We start from the raw sequence: 7,094 nt of genomic DNA on the forward strand, positions 1-7,094 counted from the left end.
ACTGTCCAACAGTCCTTTGCGAGGAAGATGAAATATCACAGCAGTCATCCTGTTGCAAAGCGGATAACTGAGGCCTTGACAACTATGTTGGTGTTAGACGTGCGTCCGGTATCCGCCGTTAGTTCACAGGGAACTAGACAATTTCTTGAGGTAGTGTGCCCCCGTTACCAAATACCATCTAGGTTCCACTTCTCTAGGCAGGTGATACCGAGAATGTACACGGACGTCAGAAAAAGACTCACCAGTGTCCTAAAAAATGCAGTTGTACCCAATGTCCACTTAACCACGGACATGTGGACAAGTGGAGCAGGGCAGGGTCAGGACTATATGACTGTGACAGCCCACTGGGTAGATGTATGGACGCCCGCCGCAAGAACAGCAGCGGCGGCACCAGTAGCAGCATCTCGCAAACGCCAACTCTTTCCTAGGCAGGCTACGCTTTGTATCACCGGTTTCCAGAATACGCACACAGCTGAAAACCTCTTACGGCAACTGAGGAAGATCATCGCGGAATGGCTTACCCCAATTGGACTCTCCTGTGGATTTGTGGCATCGGACAACGCCAGCAATATTGTGTGTGCATTAAATATGGGCAAATTCCAGCACGTCCCATGTTTTGCACATACCTTGAATTTGGTGGTGCAGAATTTTTTAAAAAACGACAGGGGCGTGCAAGAGATGCTGTCGGTGGCCAGAAGAATTGCGGGACACTTTCGGAGGACAGGCACCACGTACAGAAGACTGGAGCACCACCAAAAACGCCTGAACCTGCCCTGCCATCATCTGAAGCAAGAAGTGGTAACGAGGTGGAATTCAACCCTATATATGCTTCAGAGGTTGGAGGAGCAGCAAAAGGCCATTCAAGCCTATACAATTGAGCACGATATAGGAGGTGGAATGTACCTGTCTCAAGCGCAGTGGAGAATGATTTCAACGTTGTGCAAGGTTCTGCAACCTTTTGAACTTGCCACACGTGAAGTCAGTTCAGACACTGCCAGCCTGAGTCAGGTCATTCCCCTCATCAGGCTTTTGCAGAAGAAGCTGGAGGCATTGAAGGAGGAGCTAAAAGGGAGCGATTCCGCTAGGCATGTGGGACTTGTGGATGGAGCCCTTAATTCGCTTAACAAGGATTCACGGGTGGTCAATCTGTTGAAATCAGAGCACTACATTTTGGCCACCGTGCTCGATCCTAGATTTAAAACCTACCTTGGATCTCTCTTTCCGGCAGACACAAGTCTGCTGGGGTTCAAAGACCTGCTGGTGAGAAAATTGTCAAGTCAAGCGGAACGCGACCTGTCAACATCTCCTCCTTCACATTCTCCCGCAACTGGGGGTGCGAGGAAAAGGCTCAGAATTCCGAGCCCACCCGCTGGCGGTGATGCAGGGCAGTCTGGAGTGACTGCTGATGCTGACATCTGGTCCGGACTGAAGGACCTGACAACGATTACGGACATGTCGTCTACTGTCACTGCATATGATTCTCTCCCCATTGAAAGAATGGTGGAGGATTATATGAGTGAACGCATCCAAGTAGGCACGTCAGACAGTCCGTACTTATACTGGCAAGAAAAAGAGGCAATTTGGAGGCCCTTGCACAAACTGGCTTTATTCTACCTAAGTTGCCCTCCCACAAGTGTGTACTCCGAAAGAGTGTTTAGTGCCGCCGCTCACCTTGTCAGCAATCGGCGTACGAGGTTACTTCCAGAAAATGTGGAGAAGATGATGTTCATTAAAATGAATTATAATCAATTCCTCCGTGGAGACATTGACCAGCAGCAATTGCCTCCACAAAGTAGTACACAGGGAGCTGAGATGGTGGATTCCAGTGGGGACGAATTGATAATCTGTGAGGAGCGGGATGTACACGGTGATATATCGGAGGATGATGATGAGGTGGACATCTTGCCTCTGTAGAGCCAGTTTGTGCAAGGAGAGATTAATTGCTTCTTTTTCGGAGGGGGTCCAAACCAACCCGTCATTTCAGTCACAGTCGTGTGGCAGACCCTGTCACTGAAATGATGGGTTGGTTAAAGTGTGCATGTCCTGTTTATACAACATAAGGGTGGGTGGGAGGGCCCAAGGACAATTCCATCTTGCACCTCTTTTTTCTTTCATTTTTCTTTGCGTCATGTGCTGTTTGGGGAGTGTTTTTTGGAAGGGCCATCCTGCGTGCCACTGCAGTGCCACTCCTAGATGGGCCAGGTGTTTGTGTCGGCCACTAGGGTCGCTTATCTTACTCACACAGCTACCTCATTGCGCCTCTTTTTTTCTTCTTTGCGTCATGTGCTGTTTGGGGAGAGTTTTTTGGAAGGGCCATCCTGCGTGCCACTGCAGTGCCACTCCTAGATGGGCCAGGTGTTTGTGTCGGCCACTAGGGTCGCTTATCTTACTCACACAGCTACCTCATTGCGCCTCTTTTTTTCTTCTTTGCATCATGTGCTGTTTGGGGAGTGTTTTTTGGAAGGGCCATCCTGCGTGACACTGCAGTGCCACTCCTAGATGGGCCAGGTGTTTGTGTCGGCCACTAGGGTCGCTTATCTTACTCACACAGCTACCTCATTGCGCCTCTTTTTTTCTTCTTTGCGTCATGTGCTGTTTGGGGAGTGTTTTTTGGAAGGGCCATCCTGCGTGACACTGCAGTGCCACTCCTAGATGGGCCAGGTGTTTGTGTCGGCCACTAGGGTCGCTTATCTTACTCACACAGCTACCTCATTGCGCCTCTTTTTTTCTTCTTTGCATCATGTGCTGTTTGGGGAGTGTTTTTTGGAAGGGCCATCCAGCGTGACACTGCAGTGCCACTCCTAGATGGGCCAGGAGTTTGTGTCGGCCACTAGGGTCGCTTATCTTACTCACACAGCTACCTCATTGCGCCTCTTTTTTTCTTCTTTGCGTCATGTGCTGTTTGGGGAGTGTTTTTTGGAAGGGCCATCCTGCGTGACACTGCAGTGCCACTCCTAGATGGGCCAGGTGTTTGTGTCGGCCACTAGGGTCGCTTATCTTACTCACACAGCTACCTCATTGCGCCTCTTTTTTTCTTCTTTGCGTCATGTGCTGTTTGGGGAGTGTTTTTTGGAAGGGCCATCCTGCGTGACACTGCAGTGCCACTCCTAGATGGGCCAGGTGTTTGTGTCGGCCACTAGGGTCGCTTATCTTACTCACACAGCTACCTCATTGCGCCTCTTTTTTTCTTCTTTGCGTCATGTGCTGTTTGGGGAGTGTTTTTTGGAAGGGCCATCCTGCGGGACACTGCAGTGCCACTCCTAGATGGGCCAGGTGTTTGTGTCGGCCACTAGGATCGCTTATCTTACTCAAACAGCTACCTCATTGCGCCTCTTTTTTTCTTCTTTGCGTCATGTGCTGTTTGGGGAGTGTTTTTTGGAAGGGCCATCCTGCGTGACACTGCAGTGCCACTCCTAGATGGGACAGGTGTTTGTGTCGGCCACTAGGGTCGCTTATCTTACTCACACAGCTACCTCATTGCGCCTCTTTTTTTCTTCTTTGCGTCATGTGCTGTTTGGGGAGTGTTTTTTGGAAGGGCCATCCTGCGTGACACTGCAGTGCCACTCCTAGATGGGCCAGGTGTTTGTGTCGGCCACTAGGGTCGCTTATCTTACTCACACAGCTACCTCATTGCGCCTCTTTTTTTCTTCTTTGCGTCATGTGCTGTTTGGGGAGTGTTTTTTGGAAGGGCCATCCTGCGTGACACTGCAGTGCCACTCCTAGATGGGCCAGGTGTTTGTGTCGGCCACTAGGGTCGCTTAGCTTAGTCATCCAGCGACCTCGGTGCAAATTTTAGGACTAAAAATAATATTGTGAGGTGTGAGGTGTTCAGAATAGACTGAAAATGAGTGGAAATTACGGTTTTTGAGGTTAATAATACTTTGGGATCAAAATGACCCCCAAATTCTATAATTTAAGCTGTTTTTTAGTGTTTTTTGAAAAAAACACCCGAATCCAAAACACACCCGAATCCGACAAAAAAAATTCGGTGAGGTTTTGCCAAAACGCGGTCGAACCCAAAACACGGCCGCGGAACCGAACCCAAAACCAAAACACAAAACCCGAAAAATTTCAAGTGCACATCTCTACTATTTACTATCTGCCTAAACATTGTAGATCTATTATACCACACCCGTTGCTGTCTGTGCTTCAATTCATGCAGCATTGCCCTGAAAAGATTACAGTTTTGTTTGTGTTTTGAAATAAAGAGATGGTTATCTATACAAGATTAAAAATCTAAATAACCAGACAATTAGGGTGCTCACTGGGTGCAAGACTTAAAGGAAATGAGTATATAGGAATACCTACAATATGTACTTGGCTTTAGAACTTACCTAGATTCCTTAAGAATCAGGATGCATTTAATGGTTACATTTAAAGTAGGTCCAATAAACATAGTGAATCTTTTACTAGCTTTCTAGAAGATAACAGTCTCCTATGATAACTTCTAAAATATTGCTGTGGATAACAGTTCATGTTAGCTAAAGTGGGCCTGTAACTTATCTGCTTCATGACCCAAATTGAAGAAAACAGGAATGAGAGCCACAGATATCGTCTAGTGATTATTTACAGGAGAGCAGCTCACAAAGACAACATTATCAGGTATAAGAGCTGCCATCAAACACTTTTTTATTACAACATTAACAATTTGTGGCTAACCGCTGGGATTTTTGATAGTCTGGATCATAGAATTGGAATGTTTGCTTATGGGAATAATGCATACATTAATTTTAGTAATTCCCCTGAGATCTCATCATGCTTTGGAAATGCAGAATGTCATGGACACCTTTGCTTTATTTTTAGAAATGCATTACTTGTGCCAAAGAGCAGTGAAAGTGTACCAAACAAAGTTTTCTGTGCAGACTTTAAAACGTGAATTATAGTTAAGAGCTGGGCCTTTTATTGTGACATTGTGAAAGTAAATCTTGGCATTTAGCATTTGAATTCAAGATTTAAAAAGCACTTAAAATGTTTAAGTTCTCCTGTTCTTAGTTTCATACATGGGGTATATTTAATTACCCTTTGCATAGTCATCTACTGTTAGAATGTTATGCAAGCTGATTAGATACATATCTTGTCTGGAGCCACATGGTAATATGGAGAAATACTACCACATTTTTATGTTATATTTGGCCTTAATGGACTTGTCCCTGTCTTATAGCCAGTACTTGACACCAACTGGTATATATTTTCCTGAAGCTACACTCCGTTTGTCTCCAAGTCACGTTCTGTTTGATAGGAAATAGTGTTGTGTCCTGAGACATTCTTTTAGAAACAAATCTTTAGGTACCCATTTCAACATTTCTGCGTAAACGCGTGCAATGGTTTATTGGGTGAAATGTAAGTGTTAGCAATTTTTCCCTTTCAATTGCTAAATGCTATTGTTATAGGTGGTTGAATTTTGTTCTTATTATTTATACCTGTACACCTGCTCATTAATACAAATATATAATCTGGCAATCATGTGGCAGCAGGCAATTGCAAAAAACAATGCAGACATGGTCAAGAGGCTCAGTTGTTGTTCAGACAAAACATCAGAAATGGGAAGAAATATGATCTTTGACCATGAAATTAGTGTTGCTGGCTTGAGTACCTCATGCACAACAGTATCTACAGTTTATAGAGAATGGTGCACAAAACAAAAAAAAACCAGCGGGTGGTGTATTTTGGGGAAAAATTTGAGAAGTCATAGGTGAATGGACAGACTGGTTCAAGATGGCAAGAAGTCAACAGTAACTCAAATAACCATATATTACAACAGTAATACACAGAAAAGAACACAGAATGCATGTGAAGTTGATAGGATATATTGGTAGAAGACAATGCCAAGTTCCACTCTTAGCAGCTAAGTACAGCAAACTGAGGCAACAGTGGGCACAGGTTTACCAAAATTACATTGGAAAAACATCTCCTGGTCTGACAAAACTCAATTTCTTTTGCAACATGCAGATGGGAGGGTCATAGTTTGGCTTACACAACACGTATCCATGGTGTCAGAACTCTGGTATTTTGTGTATCCAAGTTAGAATCAATATGTGGTTCTGTGGTGGGCGCACAGTGCAGGAAACTTGGTGGGCGTAGATAAGACTTGCGGATGAGGTACACAGGAAGATGAGGTTAATATTGATATGCTTTATTGTAGATTACATGAAATATACTGGCAAAAGAATCAGTTCAATATCTGGATTGCTTGAGCCGGACTGGAATCCAGCGAGACAACTGGAACTGGAGTTAGTTAATATCCGACTTGCTTGAACCGGCCTGGAATCCGGTGAGACAACTGGAACTGGAGTCAGTTAAATATCAGACTTGCTTGAACCGGCCTGGAATCCGGTGAGACAACTGGAACTGGAGTCAGTTAAATATCAGACTTGCTTGAACCGGCCTGGAATCCGGTGAGACAACTGGAACTGGAGTCAGTTAAATATCAGACTTGCTTGAACCGGCCTGGAATCCGGTGAGACAACTGGAACTGGAGTTCACATGAATTCACACTGATTAGCTTGCACTTGGACTGAGCTGTTTCAGGAATGCTTGCAGCAGCACACTCAAGGACACACTGGAAGATTATTTAACTTCAGGAAACTCAGCACAGGTGTTACTACTATGAGCTGGAATCACAGTGTTAGTATTGCTGCAGTGAGTAGAAATCACAGTGCTGGTAATACTTGCTTTGAGCTGAAATCACAGTGCTGGTAATGCTGCTAAGAACTGAAGTCTCTGTGCTGATGATATACAATGAGCTGGAATCACAGGTAGTTTAAAGAGCTTTCAGGGCACAAGGAGTGAACCCTGAAGTATGAGTCTAGACGCAGCTAGGAAGCGACGTTGTTCTGGACGATTTGCTAGTGCCCTGCCCAGCCCCTTTATCCCCCTTGCTGGACAGTGATTGGGCAGTGGAATCATGTGACTGAACCGACAGCCGTGGTTGGTAGAGTTGCGGTCAGCTGATCATTGGCAACATGGCGGCGCCCAGTACCTGCGGCCAGCGGGGAGGATAGCGGTGAGCTGGAATGGAGTTCAGGGGTACTGGAGCCAGCACAGTGGGAGGCGACATGACACCTGCAGGACCACCGGAGCCGGACTAGGCTGCG

This window comes from Pseudophryne corroboree, chromosome 1 (genome assembly GCF_028390025.1).
Source record: "Pseudophryne corroboree isolate aPseCor3 chromosome 1, aPseCor3.hap2, whole genome shotgun sequence".
NCBI lineage: Eukaryota > Metazoa > Chordata > Amphibia > Anura > Myobatrachidae > Pseudophryne > Pseudophryne corroboree.